Source organism: Oryctolagus cuniculus, chromosome 7 (genome assembly GCF_051225735.1).
Source record: "Oryctolagus cuniculus isolate XC-2025 breed Fujian yellow rabbit chromosome 7, ASM5122573v1, whole genome shotgun sequence".
Taxonomy (NCBI): domain Eukaryota; kingdom Metazoa; phylum Chordata; class Mammalia; order Lagomorpha; family Leporidae; genus Oryctolagus; species Oryctolagus cuniculus.
In genome coordinates, this window is record NC_142873.1 from 101,921,705 (window position 1) to 101,939,641 (window position 17,937).

A 17,937-nucleotide genomic window follows, 5' to 3' on the forward strand; every position below is an offset into this window, starting at 1 on the left:
TCTTTCCCAAACATATTAGCTGGGCGCTGGATTGGAAGTGGAGCAGCCACTCAAACTGGCACCCAAATGGGATGGCGGCATTCAGGTGGCAGCTATCTGTTACACAACAACGCCGGACCCAGATCTTAGGCTTTCTTATACTACAATGCCTTGTTGCATACTGGTTTTCTCTTCCTTATTACCTTACTAAACACTTTCAAAATGCCTTATCAAAAATATTGTACAGAAAAGAACAGATTGATTGGGAAGAGTAAAAAAAAAATCACAGGAACTATTCAGGTCAAGCAATCAAAGTAGCTAAAGATTTGCTCTAGAAAACCCATTGGTCCATTGATTGGTCAGCCTTCTCAAGATCTTGGGTTTCTAGGGAACATGTGTTGTAAAATCCTTGGTGCTGGCAAAAATGTCCACTCATCTGACACTGATCCTTTAAAGGATTCCTCTCACCGTGATGCCTACCTTTTAGGAGGTGTTTTCTGTGAGTGTGTGGCATCAGTTACATCCAGTTCTGTGTGTCTTTCAGGCTCAGAACACTCTCATACTCATACAAGGATAAAGTTTTGCTAGGCAAACATTTTTCAGCTAGTCTGACTCAGAAATGTTATTCTTTTCATTAAACTATTTATAAGACAAATAAAACTGTTTATTGAGTTCTTTTTGCTTAGTGGGAAAGTGTTTGACCACAGTCAAAATTAGAAAATTTGTTTTGACAGTTTTAAAACTTCCAGCATGATACAGTGCCACTGAGATTCTTGCAAATTTGCTTTCATCTTTTTTTTTTCCCTATGGTTATGGGGAAGAAAAAGAGCCCTGGAGAACCCCGGTGTGACCTCAGTCTCTCTACCGTGAGATTCAGGCCTGTTCCTATCTAGCAACCTCCCAGGTTAGAAGACTTCAGATTCCTCAGTTTAATCCTCAGGATCTTGGATCTAGCCGCATTTAGCACTCTAGTGTCGGTTTCCAGACCTCCTTACTTTGAGTCATAACCAATTTGCAGTTCCTAGAATGACTCACTTGGTTTTATGCTCAGAAGTATGGACTCTTGTCTTTCAAAATTCTCCAAAGTATCTGCTAGTTTTGGAGTGAGTGCTTCCTGGTGTCTGTGGACTGAACCAAACGTCCCTTCCTTTTACTCCATAGAAGGCTTTATCACTTAATTATCCATTTTCAGATAGGAAAACTGTTTTTCAGATGTTAAATAATTTTCTCAGGGTCAATAAGCTAACAAAAATTAGAGCCTACCTTTAAATCCAGATTTGTTTGATTTTATTGCCTATACAATTAATCACTAAGTTATATGGCTTACCTTTTGTTAATATTGTTTATTTGTCCGATTCACTGTAAATTATAAAGTGCTTAAGAGCAGAGATCTTGCCTTACTTGTGGATAAGTCTTCCTAGCCCAGAGCAGCCATTTAATAAGTGATGTAGAATGAATGAAGCAAAGAAGTACAATGAACACTAGGTTTGAAATCAGAAGATTGAGATAAATCATGGCTTTAAGAGTTTTACATATATTGGATGGATTTTAATCTTCTCATAGGTCTTACTACATAGGTGCTATTAGTCTGTGTTTTATATTTTAATTATTTTTCATTTTCTGTGTGGACAACATGCTTCAAGGCCCACAGCTGATAGATGGTATCAAGGGAATCAAACACAAATCTTCTTGACTTCAAGGTCATTAATCCAACTTGTGTCTAATGACGCATGGGACTTATCAATACTGTAAGATTTCTTAGTATTTTAAAGAATACTATATCTTGTTTTAACAAAGAATTCATTTTATTTGTTTGAGAGGCAGAGAGACAGGGAGAGAGAGAGAGACCTAGAGAGATAGAGAAAGCTCTCATCTACTGGTTTACTCCCCAAATGCCCCGATAGCTGGGGCTGTGCCAGGCCACAGAGAGAAGCCAGTGACTCAGTCCAGTTCTTTTATGGTGGTGGCAGGGGCCTAACTACTGTGCCATCATCTGCTGCCTCCCAAGGCATATACATAGGAAGCTGGGATCAGGGGCAGAGCTGGGACTTGAACCCAGGCCTTCTGAGTGGGACATAGACATTCCAAGCAGTGGCATAATGACCAGGCCATATATCCCACCCACATGTATCTGTTTTCTTTTTCTTTTTTATTACTTTTAATGTGTTTACTTTGTTGTTAGTAATAAAAATTTTTAGGATGATTAAAAATACCTTTAGGATAGACAAAGATGAGAGAGAGAACTTTGTGTAATAGAAGAGAGAAATTAATTAGAAGCAGAGGTTGAAAACAATAGAAAACAGCTGCTTTATTTCCTGGTTTTAACAGAAGAAAAAACGCAGAAAGGATGCTAGAGATGGTGCCCTGGGGAGAACCACTAAACAATGGGGAATTTTACCAACAATAGGCAAAGAGTAAAAATAACAAAGGCATAAACAAATATTTCAAAGCATCCTTAAGAGTTTCACTAGATTTATGATGTCCGCAGTCATTGTTAGAGATGGCATAATATAGTGGCTTGGGAATAAAAAGCATAACTGCAAGTCCAGAGTTAGGGAGGCATTCAGGATTGGTTAATCCAGAAGTTGGGCATTGCCATCAAGGATCGAAGCTTGCCCCTTCTCTCTTCTGCAGCACAACACTGGCCTCACCCTGTGGCTCATTCCCTTTGTGTTGTAGGGTGGTTGCTACTACACACTTCCTACCTATCCCAAAGCAAAAGAGACAAACTATGTTTTTCTATAACTCTATCCTACCAATGAAGAAACCTTGTCCTAACATTCTTAGGGCACTTCCTTTTGGATCTCATTGACTTCTATGGGCTCACAGGATCATTTCATTGGAACACTAAGGCTTCTATTGAAAATAGATGTGCTGATGAGAAGGGAGGATGGAGAGTTAGTGTTGGATAGGCAACCAGTATGGACAGACAATGGGTGTTGTAGGCCCTCAAAAAGTATAAATCACTAAACCTTCACAGCCCAATACAGTAACCACTGACTACATGTGGCTATTAGGAGCTTGAAATTGTGATTACTTCAAATTGAGATATCCCATATAAAGTACACTCCAGAGTCTGAAGATTAACTACAAAAAAGTAGAATGGAAAATATCTTCTTCTTAGTAATTTTATGCTGATTACATTTAATATTTCCAAAATATTGGGCAAATGAAAACATATTAAAACCCTATATTTTTAAAATGTGCTTGGTTGAAACCCAAAACCATACATATAGCTCACACTTGTGGTTTGAATTGTACTTCTATTGGATAACGCTTCATTAGAGAAATGATTTTCCAATTGTCTTAGCTGATGAAACTATTCCAGTGAATCTTTTTAGAGAAACAAGATGAAAGCAGAGCTGTTCTATTTAAGTGGGGGTGGGGATCTGGACATCTGAAATACTACTAGCATATATTCCCCAATTTCTAGAAAAACTGTTCTTGAAAATATATATATCAAATATAGGATTTAAAATGAATTCACCAAAAGCATTTTCCCTAAATATCTGTAGGAATAATTTTATATTTATGTAAGATCTTCTCTAGGAAACTTAGAAGCACTGTAAAAGTTGCATCCATTGAGCTCATGCATTAAAAAGAGTAAGAGCTAATGGATCAGGTGTTGAGACCTATTTATCTTTTCACAGGAGGCTGCGATTCTCATAGAAGTCAGGTATTTGAGTCATGGGAAAATAGGTTTTACCTTATGTTTGCTTCCTTGTTGTTGCTGTTATTTATTTTGCTGCCAGACCAAATGGTGTTAATCCACATAAATCAATGGATGAGCAAAAAGCAATCTAAAAGGTAAATCCAGAAGATGGACATATAATAATTTTCCAGTTTCTTGTTTCACATATAATATGAATTTCATCTTCTCAAGCTTCCCTCCAAACTGTTAAAGATCTGTAAGTGCTAAGTATAACTTACATATGTTTTTAAAATAACTTTTTTAAACTGACTTGTCAACTTTGCTTTTATTTGAAAGGCAGAGAGACAGAGACAGAGACAGATAGACAAACACACAGAGATCTGCCAGTTTGCTCAGATGCCAGAAACAGCTGGGACTGGGTCAGGCTGAAAAAGACAGGGGCCAGGAAGAAAATCTGGATCTCCTACTTGAAGGGCAGAGATCTCAGTACTTGAGCCAACTGCTGCCTCCCAGGGTGTGCATTAGCAAGAAACTGGCATCAGAATCAGAGCCAGGATTTGTTCCCAAGCACTCTGATATGGGATGTGGCCATCCCAAGCTGCATCTTAACTTTTTTTACAAACACCTGTCTCCCACCCCAAGTGATGTTTTAAAGTCTGCCTCCTAAAAGGGAAAGCAGGGTCTTTCCAGAAGAATATTTTGAAAAATGTTTTATGATTAGTAATATGACACAGCAATTCATGGTGTTCTGATGTCTGTGTACTGAATTAAAAGTGTAATGGTGAAGATGTACAAATTTAACACTGCTATTTCCTGAACCTTAATGAGTGACAGAGTTAAAGAATCCCTGCCTTCTTGGATGTAACACATTACAATTCTGTGGTATAGTATAGCCATACCCTCCCTAATTTGAATTCATGTGCTTAAGAGGTGATAGGGAAGAGATATTTTTTATGCTTCCATTTATTATACTTATGTGAATAATAACTGAATAGCAATTAATAACTAATTAATTGTTAGTTACTGAAGTCATGGACTCTGTGTATTTCACAGTTCAAGATGCAAAGTACCTTCATACCTGGGAGGTGAGCAGGTTGTAGGAATCAATGTCCTTAATACTGCTACGTGTATTCCGGAAGAGAGAGGGATCACCAGAAATGTTTGGTTGCTGCCTTCCCCATTCACAATAGCCAAGCAGTAAATGTGTGGGTAAATTTAGTTATTAACACGGCTCTCTTTACAAGGGTTGGAGCATTGCAGGCTGTGATTAGGAAATCATAGAATGTTCTTCATGTCAAAGAAAAACCACTGCTACCATGTGATACTTTAAGTTCTCAAATCATGGATCTGGCATTGCACAATTACTCAGTCACTGTTTCACTCAACAGGACAGGAGGTAACTGTAAAGAAAGCTGATTCAATTCCTGAGTGATTTGTGCTGGGACAAAGAAAATGAATTAATATAATATATTAGGAAGTTCCTGATGCCAGCCAGGACTGACCTGAGCCCTAACAGGAAGTTTTGCAAATAAATTAAATTGTTATTGATGTTTGAATGTCCCCTCCAAAACTCACATTAAGGTTTAATCTTCATTGTAACTATGGTTGGATTTGGGTCCTTTAAGAGGTGATGGGGACTGGGGAGCCGCTAGTCATGCTACAGAAATTCAGGATTAGAGGCCTTATTGGAGAAAAGACCCTGGTATTGGCAGAGATATGTTGGGGGATGGGAGGAAGTGAGCTTTAAGTTCGCAATCTAAATGGTGGAGTAGGCAATGATGATCCTGCCAGCCCCTGCTGGATCTCTGCTTCAGTTCTTTCGAGGAGGAAAGAGAAGGCTGGGGAAGTGAGAGGCCTCTCAGCACAGCCAGCTTCAGCTGTGCTAATCTCATCTGCCTGCCCTGTTGAAGTTCCAGGGTACGAGTTTAAAAACAGGTGGCACCCAGCTTGTCATTTAGGAGCAGGGAACTCATTCCAGGTTCCCAGAGAATATGCCTTTCAGGTCTGAGAGTGTCCATGGTGTCAGCTGAGCCCCTCTGCACCTGTCATGGCCACGCCATCTCACCAGAGTCAATGTGAGTCAGGTGGACAAAGCTCCCATTCATAGTCCTGTCAGTCTGTCTTCAGATTGTTTCTCTACCATGCAACTGCCCAAAATTAAGTAAATCTGTGCAGAGAAAGTGTGAAACAGCTGGTTTGGAGAATACCAAAAAGAGAGAGAGAGAGCGCACAATGCACAGTGGCTAGGGTTGCAATATGATTTGGGACCATGAATTTAATAAGACCCCTATCAGCCCATGTTCACCCAGTGTCCATCCAAAGTATATGATACATCTTTTTGGGATTCTCCTAAGAGATGAAGCTTTCTCAAAGAATATATCCAAAAGAGAGTGTCATTTTGACATGCTGCAAAGTTAAATAAGAATTTATCATTTCAGATTTGAACTCCAATCATTAGTTGCATTGTGTACTGACTACAGCAAAGGAAGGGATTCTTTTGCGTGCTATGACTATATTTTCCTTGAAGTCCATTGCTGAATCAGTAATTTACTAAACTTGCATTCCCTTTAGTAGGCCATAATGAATTTCCTGATGAAATTAAATGTTTTTAATCAATTATTATGTCAGACTATCTTTTCTACTAATTGTAAAATTATATGGAGACATTGACCACCTAGGAATTAAAGCTAACATGATTGTATTATAGTTCTGAGTTGGATTGTGATACTAACATTTTACTAATAAACAAATTATCGTTTTTTATTTTATTGTTTGAAAAGCAGACAGACAAAGAGACAGAAAAAGACAGACTGATGGAGAGAGCTCTTCCATATCCTGGTTTACTACCCAAATGCCAACAATAGCTGGTGCTGGGCCAGACCAAAGCCAGAAGCCTGGAATCTAATCCAAATCTCCTACATGGGTGGGAGGGTAGGAAGGACACAAACACTTGAACCATCACCTGCTGCCTCCCATGGTTCACATAAGCTAGGAACTGGAGCTGGGGCAGAGCCAAGATTCAAACCCAGGCACTCTAATGTAGGATGTGGGTGTGCCAATAAATGGCTTAACTGCTACACCAAATGGTTCCCCAACAAATAATTATTTATAGCTAAGTCTCCAACTACTCTAAATTCATTGTTTCTTTTCTAAGTATGAAAAAATATGTTTATTGTGGAGAATTTATAAACAATGAAACATGTAGAGAACATAGAAATCACTCCAATTTTTACCCAGTGATTACAGTTTCTAATGTTTTTCATTTTAAACAGTTTTTTAAAAATTGGACTATGCCATGAAATAAACATCTGTCTTCACTTTTCATATCCTGGATATTTTGAAAGATTTACTTGTTTGCTTGTTTGAAAGACAGTGCAACAAAAAGAGAGGGAGGGAGGAAGGGAGGGAATGAGAGACAGAGAAATACACAGAGACTGAGATGATCTCTCATCCACTGATTCATTCCCCAAATGTCTGCAACAGCCAAATATGGGATAGACCAAATCCAGGAGCCAGGAACTCCATCTGGGTCAACCACATGTGTGGCAGGTGTGCAAGTACTTGGGCCACCTTACCATGCATTTCCAGGACATTAGAAGAAAGCCGGATCAGAACTGGCACTTCAATATGGGATGCCAGCATCTCAAGTGGTGGCGTAACCTGCTGCACCACAATACTAGTCCCTTGAACATTTCTTAATTATACTAAATAGTCTGTAAAAATATGACTTTAAGTGTCAGCATTGGGATACATATGTTGTATGCATATGATGGCTGTTCTACAATTGAAACAGTATACTATTATTTGTTACTTAGGTGTTTCTAATTTTCTGTTTTTATATTAGGATGAATATCTTTCCACAGGAAACTGATCCACACATCTGATTCCGTAAACATTTAGCTACTTTTAATTGTCACTAATATTATGGTTCTTTGAGTAGATAATAATACACATTTTGGGTTTAAATGAAATTGTGTTTGGGGAGAAAAAACTGACTTAAATCTGTAATCCAAAGAATGAATACTTTTATAAAGTGAATTATGCCTTCAGTTCAGCCAGAATTTGAAGACTTACTGATATTCTTGTGAGCCTGCTAAGCTATATGGAGCCAATCACATAGAATTTACGACTCCTAGTAATTGAAAAGTGTGGGGAGCAAACCGGACTAGACTGAGTTACTGGAATTAAGACTTATTCTATGCATCTGCTCTCCCACAATATGGCGATGAGAGAGAAGTAAACAGCTTCCGCACAGCTGCCTCCAGTTCAGCTAATAAACTGTAGGACTTGCACCTGATTGGAGGAGAGCAGCGTACTCGGCGTGTGGGCAGCCGAGTTAGGATTGGCGGAGGAGGACTATAAAGGAGGAGAGAGACGGCATGCACCAGGGAACATCTAAGGGGAACATCTAGCTGAAGGAACACCTGTGCAGCCCCCGAGAGAGCCGGCCGGCGGTGTGCCGCTCCCCTGCGGAAGTGGGGAATGTGGCCAGGGGGAACTGCCCTTCCACGGAGGTGGAAGGGATAGTAGCCAACCCGGGAAGAACCAGCAGCAAACCCGGGGAGGGCCGAGCAGACGAAAGAACAGCGCAGGGTCCTGTGTCGTTCCTCCACGAAGAGGGGGAGCAACATAGTGGTGCCGTGACTCGGATATGAAGCCTAGGCAGGGTTCAGTGTCGTTCCTCCACGAAGAGGGGGAGCGACAGAAAAGAAATTCTTTTTTCAAAATATTTATTATCTATTTGAAAGTTAGAGTTACAGAGAGAGAAGGAGGGAGGAAGGGAGAGAGAAAGAAAGAGAGATCTTCCATTCGTTGTTTCATGCCCCAAGTAGCTGCAATAGCCAGGACTGAGGCCAAAGCCAGGAGCCAAGAATTTTACCAGGTCTCCCACGTGGGTGGCACGGACTCAACACTTGAGCCATCTTCTGCTGCTTTTCCCAGACACATTAGCTGGGAGCTGAATTAGAAGTGGAGCAGCCAGGACAGGAACTGGCATCCATATGGGATGCTGGCATCACAGGCTACAGCTCTACCTGCTACACCACAACACCAGGCAGAGAAATAAATTCTTATATAGCAAGTAGTGTGGGGGCAGAGTGTAGAGATCCCCTGTGATGACTGAATAATACTGCCTTATCAAACACTTTTAAAGTGAAAATTTGAAGAGAATTCTTTTTTGTCCTGTTTTAAAATCATTCTGTTAGGTGCAAATTTAAGGAAAGTCATAGAGTACACTTATGTCTTTGCAGCGTTCCCCCAGAACACCCAGTGTTCGGTCTCTGCACAAAGCATTCTGTTCTAGAAGTCTGTAATAGTGCAACAGTTGGAGCAGTGCCTGGGGGGTGGGAAGAGGTATGCTATGGAAAGTGAAGATGTTAATTATTTTTATCTCACTTTAATTTTTGCAACTACACCATTTGATGGAGAAGATGTGTGTAGTAAGCAGGTATTAATTGTGACTTAGAGAAAGGGAGGTTCAGATCCAAAGTTAGGTACCTGGCCTCCAAACCAGAAGCAAAGTGAGTCAGATTTATGGAAGGTCTTTCACTGTTGGTCAGTGTATTTGCCTAAGTGTGCTACTTCTACAAAAATCTTTCTCCAAAGACACATAAATCTATTCCTTGTTCTCATATACTATCTCCTTTGTAACTTTGTAAATTTTCCTCTATTTACCCCTAACCAAAAAGACATATTTGGGTATTTCTTACAAAGAAATCGTCTTTTGTTCCATACTTTTTTCTTTTAGGTTTCTTTTCTTTTCCAAATCAAATACTTATTCACTTTATTGCCCCAGAATACATCAGAAAAAATAAATGTTACTATTCAAGTATATGTGGAAGCCCTCCAGTCCATTCCAATGTTTCTAGGGAATTCAATAAATCCCAGAGAATAAATGACTTTTCTAAAGTCATAAGTGGTAGCAAAGCCAGCAATGGAATTAAGCTCTTCTGATTTCTAATCCATTGTTTTTAAACATTTTCTGAAACTACATAGTAGTAAAGATGAAATGACACAGCTACTAGTAATTTTTTAAATGTTCGTGAGCTATTTATTTGCAAAGGTTTCAGATTAGATAAGGCAGGGAAGCCTGTTAAACAGTAGAGTCAAGGCTGGCATGATAGTCTGACAACCCAACAGGATGGCAATCAGACTGGAAAGACTACATCTGTTTCTTAATCCTCATGCACAGTGAAGCTTCTTCCCGTGAAAAACCTTCAAATTATGTAATTAAGTGGCTTGAAGGGCCCAGGCTGGTTTCAGTGTAGAGTACATTTACCAACTCCAGAGGGGAATTTCCAGTATGGCAAGTTATTCTCTCAAAGCATAACAGCAAAGAATTTTGGAAAACAAAACGTCATGGGTAACAGTTGGCTTGTGGGAGAATGTCTCTTAAACATTACATTAGGAATAAACTGGAAATGATTAAACAACCCACACTGGACAGCTAATGAATTTTATTACCCCCTCTACAGATTAATTTTTTGGGGAGGGGTTCTCATTATCTTCAATAAGTATATGTGGCCTACAATCCCAGGCACTTTTGAACAAAGAAATTAAGCACTGGAGACTTTTAAAAGTGTAATTGTCAATCCAAATGCAAATTATTGAAGCAATCTCTGGTTAATGCTTTACTCTTTTGTAAAAAAAAGCTTTTATTTAATGAATGCAATTTTTAAAGGTGCAACTTTAGGAAGATAGTGGTTTTCCCCCCATACCCACACTCCCTCCCTCACTCCTGTCCCACCTCCTAATCTCTCTCCCATCCCATTCTTGTTTAAGATTCATTTTTAATTAACTTTATATACAGAAGACCAACTCTATACTAAGTAAAGATTACTCTTAATAAGAACATTATCACCGAGGAAGGAACAAATGGTTTGGTTCTTTTAGTCTGGAGCAAGGTAATTGCACTTGATGGTGGGCAGAGATGGAGAATATAGAGGTCAGTGATATGTTGTGTTCCTGGTTATCCTGAGTAAATAAAGAGCTCTCTCTTCTGTAATCAGGAGAGAGGCCGCAGGTCCTGAGAGGATTTACGTGGAGCCTGGGACAGTTGCTAGCAGATGAGCTATAGCTCTGTTCAGCCAGAGTGGGTCCCAGCACTCCTTTGACCAGATGGTTCAATATATGAGGTTGTTCAGAAGGAGCAATCATGCAAAGTATACATGCATTTGCTTAAAAAACAGTTCATTTACCAGATGAGTAGCCTCCTTTTTGTTTATCCCTTCTCGTCTGTATTAGGAGAATTGGAGTAATAGGAATAATTAATTCTAAATAAAACTATATAGTTGTACCATGGATTTTCTCCTAAAGTCTGAACAATATAAAAAATCCTTGAAAACACATATACAAAAATTTCAAGAATGGTTTAGCTCCTTAAATATGGAGAAGTCAACAGATACATGATACTCTGCATTTATGTTCAGAATTCGACGAGAAATTTGGAGCCCTTCTTCCATCCCTGCTTCCATTTGGAAGTAGCAGTATTATGCTCACTGCTTCTAATTCCAATTTTCTCTGTATTGCACATCTCGTGATTGCTGGGAAAAGCTAAAGTGTCTCTACTCATGTGCCAGCTATTGCTTACAGAGCTTGGTTTCATAATTTTATAATCATTGCATTGTCAATAGTAAATTACTGGAAATTACTGTGTACTAAGCAATATAAGGCATATGAGGCTTATATTAGCCTCATCAAAAATAATTTTAAATTATTTCCTCATAAAAAGTAATTTTAAAATAATCAAGAACTGTGTAAAACGACTGAAATTTCATTTTAACAAATAATTTGATGAATTTTCCTGATCATAAAAACTTAGAGAAATCCAATACTTTATGTTATAAAAGAAAATGAAAATTTAATTTAAGTGAACTTTTAGATAATTCCAGACCAGGCTTGGAGAGCATTTCCTAAAGATGATAAATGGTCAAATATTTACATTTTAGATGAATTAAGAGGCTGAGACAAAACTTTTCCAACACTCTATAAGACGAGGAAGAAGGAGGATTCATGGGCATTTTTTTGCCCATAAAGACAACTGAGTTGAAAAATTCTGATTTTATGCCTTTGAGGCAAACACATTGAAATCCAACTGATGCCACTAGAATAATAGAAATTTCATTTTTGCATGTTGCAAGTTTAGAAAATGAGATTTACATAGGAGTAAGGATGAAGTTTACTTTTACTTTGTTTATAGTAAAACAAGGTTAAAAAGTGAACAGTGTCAACAAGCTTGCTACAATATATTTTCTGTGAGAGAATAAATTCAATCTCAAGTTTATTCTTTGCCATGTCTCTTAATATGTGTTGAGAGCTCACCGTGTGGGTGTGTTAGTTTTCCACTGCTGCTGAAACAAATTTGTACAAACCTGGTGGCTTAAAAGCAAAGCCATATCTCATGGTCCTGTAGGTCAGAAGTCTGACGTGGGTCTCACTGGGTAAACATCAAAATATCTGTGGAACTGCCTTGCTGTCTGGGCTGGGAAGGAAGCACCACTCTGTTGCTTCCTTAGCTCCTAGAGGAATTCCCCTGCATTCCTTAACTCCTGCCTCCTCCTCTCCACTTTCAAAGCAGGCTACATTGCATCTCTCCAGTGATTCTTCTGTAGTGACAGTGACACCTCCCTCTGATCTCAGCTAGAAAAGCTCTCTGATTTTGAGGACCCTCGTGATTACATTGGGCCCATCCATGCAATCTAGGGTAGTCTCCCCATCTCATAGTCCTCACCCTTAATCATATATGTAAACTCCCTTTTCCCATGTGTGGTAATGTATTCAAAATTTCTAGGGACTAAGAAATGGTGATCTTTGCAGAAGGGTCATTATACTGCTTGCTGCAATGAAAAGCCAGCACCTGAAGATAGCAATTATATATTATACATATTTTATATGTATAGTTTATCTGCATGTCATATATAAATTATAATAATGTAAATATATATTAATTAAAACTAGCTTATAGTAATATGTATTTATTAATAAAGGAAATAATCTTTTTTTTTAGATTTACTTATTTATTTGAAAATAAGAATTACAGAGAGAAGAGAGACAGAGAGAGATCATCCATTTGCTAGTTTCCTTCCCAAATGGCCACAATATCCAGGACTGGGACAGGCCAAAGCTAGGAGACAGGAGCTTCATCTGAGTCTCCCATATGGGTACAGGAGCCCAAGGACTTGAGCCATCTTCTGCTGCTTTCGAGGTACATTAGCAGGGAGCTGGATCAGAAGTGGAGTAGCCAGGACTTGAACTGGATCCCGTATGGGATGCCGGCACTGCAGAAAGCCTTTTATTTAAAATGGAAGATTGGGCTGGCACTAGGGGCAGCCGGTTAAGCCACCATCTGCAGTGCCAGCATTGCATATGGGCATTGGTTCAAGTCTTGGCTACCCTACTTCTAATCCAGCTCCCTACTAATGCACCTGGGAAAGCAGTAGAAGATGACCCAAGTGGTGGGGGACTCTGCACCCACGTGGAAGACCAGGATAAAGCTCTTGTCTCCTGGCTTCTGCCTGGTCCAGCCCTGGAGTTTGGCCATTTGGGCAGTGAATTAGTGTATGAAAGATCTCTCTCCATCTCACCCTTTCTCTGTAATTCTGCTTTTCAAATAAATAAATAAATTCTTTTAAATAAAGGCTTTCTTAGATCATGTGAATTGGTATGCACATGAAACTTTAAAGTTAGTTTAGTTATTGCTTAATAGTGAATTATTGTTTAATAGCAATCTCCAGCTGTTGAAGCCATTTGGGGAGTGAACCATCAGATGGAAGGCTTCTCTCTCTCTCTCTCTCTCTCTCTCTCTCTGCCTCTACCTCTTTGTGACTCTGCCTTTCAAGCGACTGAATAAATCTTTAAAAATATAGCAATCAGTCCATTGTCTTCTATATGTCTATGTTTTTCACATAATATAATTATATTAATAAACTACTATATTATATTGTTGTAATTTAATTCTTATATATACTGTTATGTGGATTGTTTATACTTTGTTAAGCTTCACACCTGACATTAGGAATGTATGTTTTTGCCATTTCTGGCTTGTATAGATAGTGCTTCTCTGAACATTTATTGTATAGTTATTTTTGCTTTTATTGAATAAATCCCTTGGGAAAAGTTTCTGTGAAAGAAATTGCAGTCAGAATATATGGCTATCTCCTCATTGCCTACCCATTCTCTTCTTATTTGTTTATAGAACAGTAATTTCTGCAGCTATTAGAAAGGAATTTGGCCAAGGACTATGGATCCAGTCCCAGAGCATGAATTTATTATAAGCCAGATCTGGAAATCCTTGTTCCTTTTGCTAGTGTGCAGTGTAAGAGTAACCTGCGGTTCAGTAAGACAAAAGGAAAATAACTGGAGGCCAGTGTCACCACGGCCATGTGTGATTTTTTATGTAATTTTCCCACCTCTTTTTTGTCTAGTTACCTGCCCACCTGCCTCTTTAGTATTTAAGGGTAGTTTCAAAAGTTAATGGAAAATAAATTTAAATATGTTTATTTTGGTGCCAAAAAGACCTTGAAATCTACCCATGGTTTTTTCATAATAAACATTTTTATGAACATTTTAAAGACCACTCATAAGTATGGATTTTGAAAATTTTTTTGCAATATAGATCATTTATTTTAATTTCATTTTCCACTATATTTTTGAAGTACTCCCATATATATATATTTAAAATAAAATTGAGAGTCCATAGGTATAACTGACAATACCAGAAAATTCTATGACTCAGTTCTTTTCCTGTTGACTTACCAACAGTGGGACCAGTCATTATCAGTTCTGTGGAAAAAGACACAGGAAATGGGGAATTAAAAGGATCAAATATTTACTAGCATCAAGCATAAGCTAATGTAGTAATTACATCTTTTATCTAACTATTGGAGCCTATTTTGCTAACAGTAGAAAATTCCAAGTCCATTTGCAAATAGATTCAGACAATACTTTGCTTATTTTCTTGTAATCAAGTTCTCTAACCTTGGAACCAGCTGCTGATGTTATATCTACTCTAACTCATAAAGGCCCAACTTTTTATCCCTGTGTCCAAGATGTTGAGGGATATTTTCTATTTGTCTCTAAATGTTGTTTCTATATTGTGTATACACACACACACACACATACACACACACATTTGTAGACCTTTGGAGGACAATGGTTCCTAGTGGTAAGAAAAAAATGACATAGTCTTTTCAGAAGTAAAAGTGGATACTAGAACACAAACTTTTCTGGGGTAGAGAGCAAAATGTATAAAGACAAAGATATAGGAAAAGAATAAAAGGATATTCTAGATGAATAAGTTGTATCTAAAATTTAGATTTTTTGTAGGCTGATATTAGCAGGTAAGGCTGGAAATAAAGATTAAAACAGTAGTGTGAAGGACTTTGGATACCAGGGTTGAATTTTTGTGTGGTAGACAATGGGCAGACATACATGTTTCTGTTGTTGGAGAGAGTTTGCTCAGAGTTGAGGTTTAGAAAGCTGAATGTGTGATGAGTTGACATCCATGAGGGGGACAGGATGTAGACATTCAGTCCATAGCATGCGTGATTGAGATGCCTGTTATTATTCTAATTCAGATGAGAGGGGATCTGAACAGGATGAGAACGGAATAAACAAAAGGCATTATGGAGGATGTGGCAAACTGTGAAGTGCTGAGTCAGGGGGACTGCAAGAAAGTGCCAGTGTTGGAAGTTTGCAGTTAGGAGTGTTTTGTTTGTATGCTCAAGGGAGCTGAATTCAATTTGGGGTATGTGACCTAAGCATCCTAAATGTTCACATAATATTCACGTAAGACAGAGATTGGCCTCAATAGAAATGTATTGTAAGCAACAAACAAACCACAAAAGCAATTTTCATTAGTAGTATGCATTAAAAAAGAGTAAAAAAGAAATGTGACATTAATTTTAGTGAGGCATTTATTACAATATTTCAAAATATTATCACTTATTATATAACAAATATTAAATATTCTAATATCTCAATGGACTCCTGCCATATTTCAAGCACTCGGCAGCTATGTAGGTCTGGAAAGGTGAATTTAGGATTTGCTTACAAAGTCAGTTTCTTTCCTTGTTGAGAAGGTGAACTCATGTTTGCGTTGTTTTGTCTTTTTTGCCATTATGAACCACAGGCTGTTGGAAACAGTTTGCAGGTTCCACTCCCGCTATAGGAAGCCTAGGTGGTGTATTTCTTTCTTTTTCTTTTCTTTTTTGACAGGCAGAGTGGATAGTAAGAGAGAGAGACAGAGAGAAAGGTCCTCCTTTGCCGTTGGTTCACCCTCCAATGGCCGACGGGCCAGCACGCTGCGGCCGGCGCACCACGCTGATCCGATGGCAGGAGCCAGGTGCTTATCCTGTTCTCCCATGGGGTGCAGGGCCCAAGTACCTGGGCCATCCTCCACTGCCTTCCCGGGCCACAGCAGAGAGCTGGCCTGGAAGAGGGGCAACCGGGACTAAATCCGGCGCCCTGACCGGGACTAGAACCCGGTGTGCCAGCGCTGCAAGGTGGAGGATTAGCCTAGTGAGCTGAGGCACCGGCTCTAGGTGGTGTATTTCTACAACCAGTATTGCTGGGAGAGAGCCAATGAAATAATGCCACATTGATCTTGAAGGCCGGTAGGAGCAGCAGTAGTAGCAGCAGTTTACACTCCTGCTAACATTGTGCTCCACATCCTCCCATTTGGTATAGTCACATTTCTCATTTCGTTCCAGCTAGTGGGCAAAAAAATGGCTTCTTGTTTTGTTGTAATTTGCATTTTGTGTGATGATTATTGAGTTTGAATTTTTTCTTTAATTAATTTATTTGTTTGAGAGGTAGAGTTACAGACAGAGAGAGGGAGAGACAGACAGATCCGCTGTTTTACTCCCTAAATGGCCAAAATGGGCGGAATCAGGAGCCAGGAGTTTCTTCCAGGTCTCCCATGTGGGTGCAGCTTCTGCTGCTTTCCCAGGTCATTAGCAGACAGCTGGACTGGAAGAGGAGCAGCGAGGACTCGAACTGGTGCCCAAATGGGAATGCCAGCACTGCAGACTGCAGCTTTACCTGCTACACCACAGCACCAGCCCTTAAGTTTAAATGTTTTTATATGCATATGAACCTTTGTTTTTTCTGTTCTCTGGAAATCACAAATATTAATTCACAAATATTCATTAATTCAACACAAATATATTTATGTACATCTTAGTGTTATATTCATGTATATGTCATATAATGTATTCCTTCAAATATAAACATCTGATCATTCATAATATTTGTTTATATGTATATATATTAAAGATTTATTTAGGGGGCTGGGGCTGTGGCACAATGGGTAAAGCCACTGCCTGCAGTGCCGGCATCCCATATGCGCACTGGTTCAAATCCCAGCTGTTCCACTTTCAATATAGCTCTCTGCTATGGCTTGGGAAAGCAATAGAAGTTGGCCCGAGTCTTTGAGCCCCTGTACACACATGAGAGACCTGGAAGAGGCTCCTAGCTCCTGGGTTTGGGTCAGCACAGTTCTGGCTGTTGTGGCCATTTGGGAGTGAACCAGCAGATGGAAGATCTCTCTCTGCCCCTCCTTCTCTCTCTGTGTAACGTTGCCTTTCAATTTATTTATTTATTTGAAAGGCAGCATTACACAGAGAAAGAGGGAGAGTCAGAGAGAATCTTCCATCCACTGGTTCACTCCCCAAATGGCTGTAAAGGCCAGAGCTGGGCTGATTCGAAGCCAGGAGCCAGGAGCTTCTTTTGGGTCTCCCACGTGGATGCAGGGGTCCAAGTACTTGGGCCATCCTCCACTGCTTTCCCAGGACATTAGCAGAGAGCTGGATCGGAAGAGGAGCAGCCAGGACACGAACCAGCGCCTGTATGGGATACTGGCACTGCAGGCAGCTGCTTAACCGGCTGTGCCACACTGCTGGCCCTTATTTGTTTATGTGTTAAAAGATTTTTTTTATTTGAAAGACAGAATGAGAGAGAGAGCAAGATCTTCCATCCACTGATTTTAATAGCCAGAACAGCCGGGGCTGGGCCAGGCTGAAGCCTGGAGCCAGGAACTCCACACAGTGTTTCAATTGGATGGCAGGGGCCCATGCTCTTGGGCCACCTTCCAATGCCTTCCCAGGCACATTAGCAAGGAACATTAGCAGGGAGCACATTAGTAGGACTTGTGACCTAGTCCTCTGTGACACAATGCCAGCCCCAACAAATATATATTGAGCTCCTACCATCTGCTAAATATTGTTCTAAACACTAGGAATATATTAGCAAGGAATAAAAGGTGGCCCCAAATTCATGTTGTCCTGTAGTTAAAATTCTAGTGTGTGTAC

At 39.5% G+C, this 17,937-nt stretch overlaps 1 protein-coding gene across 7 annotated transcripts in view; it reads left to right on the top strand.

Moving 5' to 3' along the window:
• PTGER3 (prostaglandin E receptor 3) overlaps positions 1-17,937 on the top strand; it is a 189,284-nt gene that overhangs the window by 21,225 nt on the left and 150,122 nt on the right.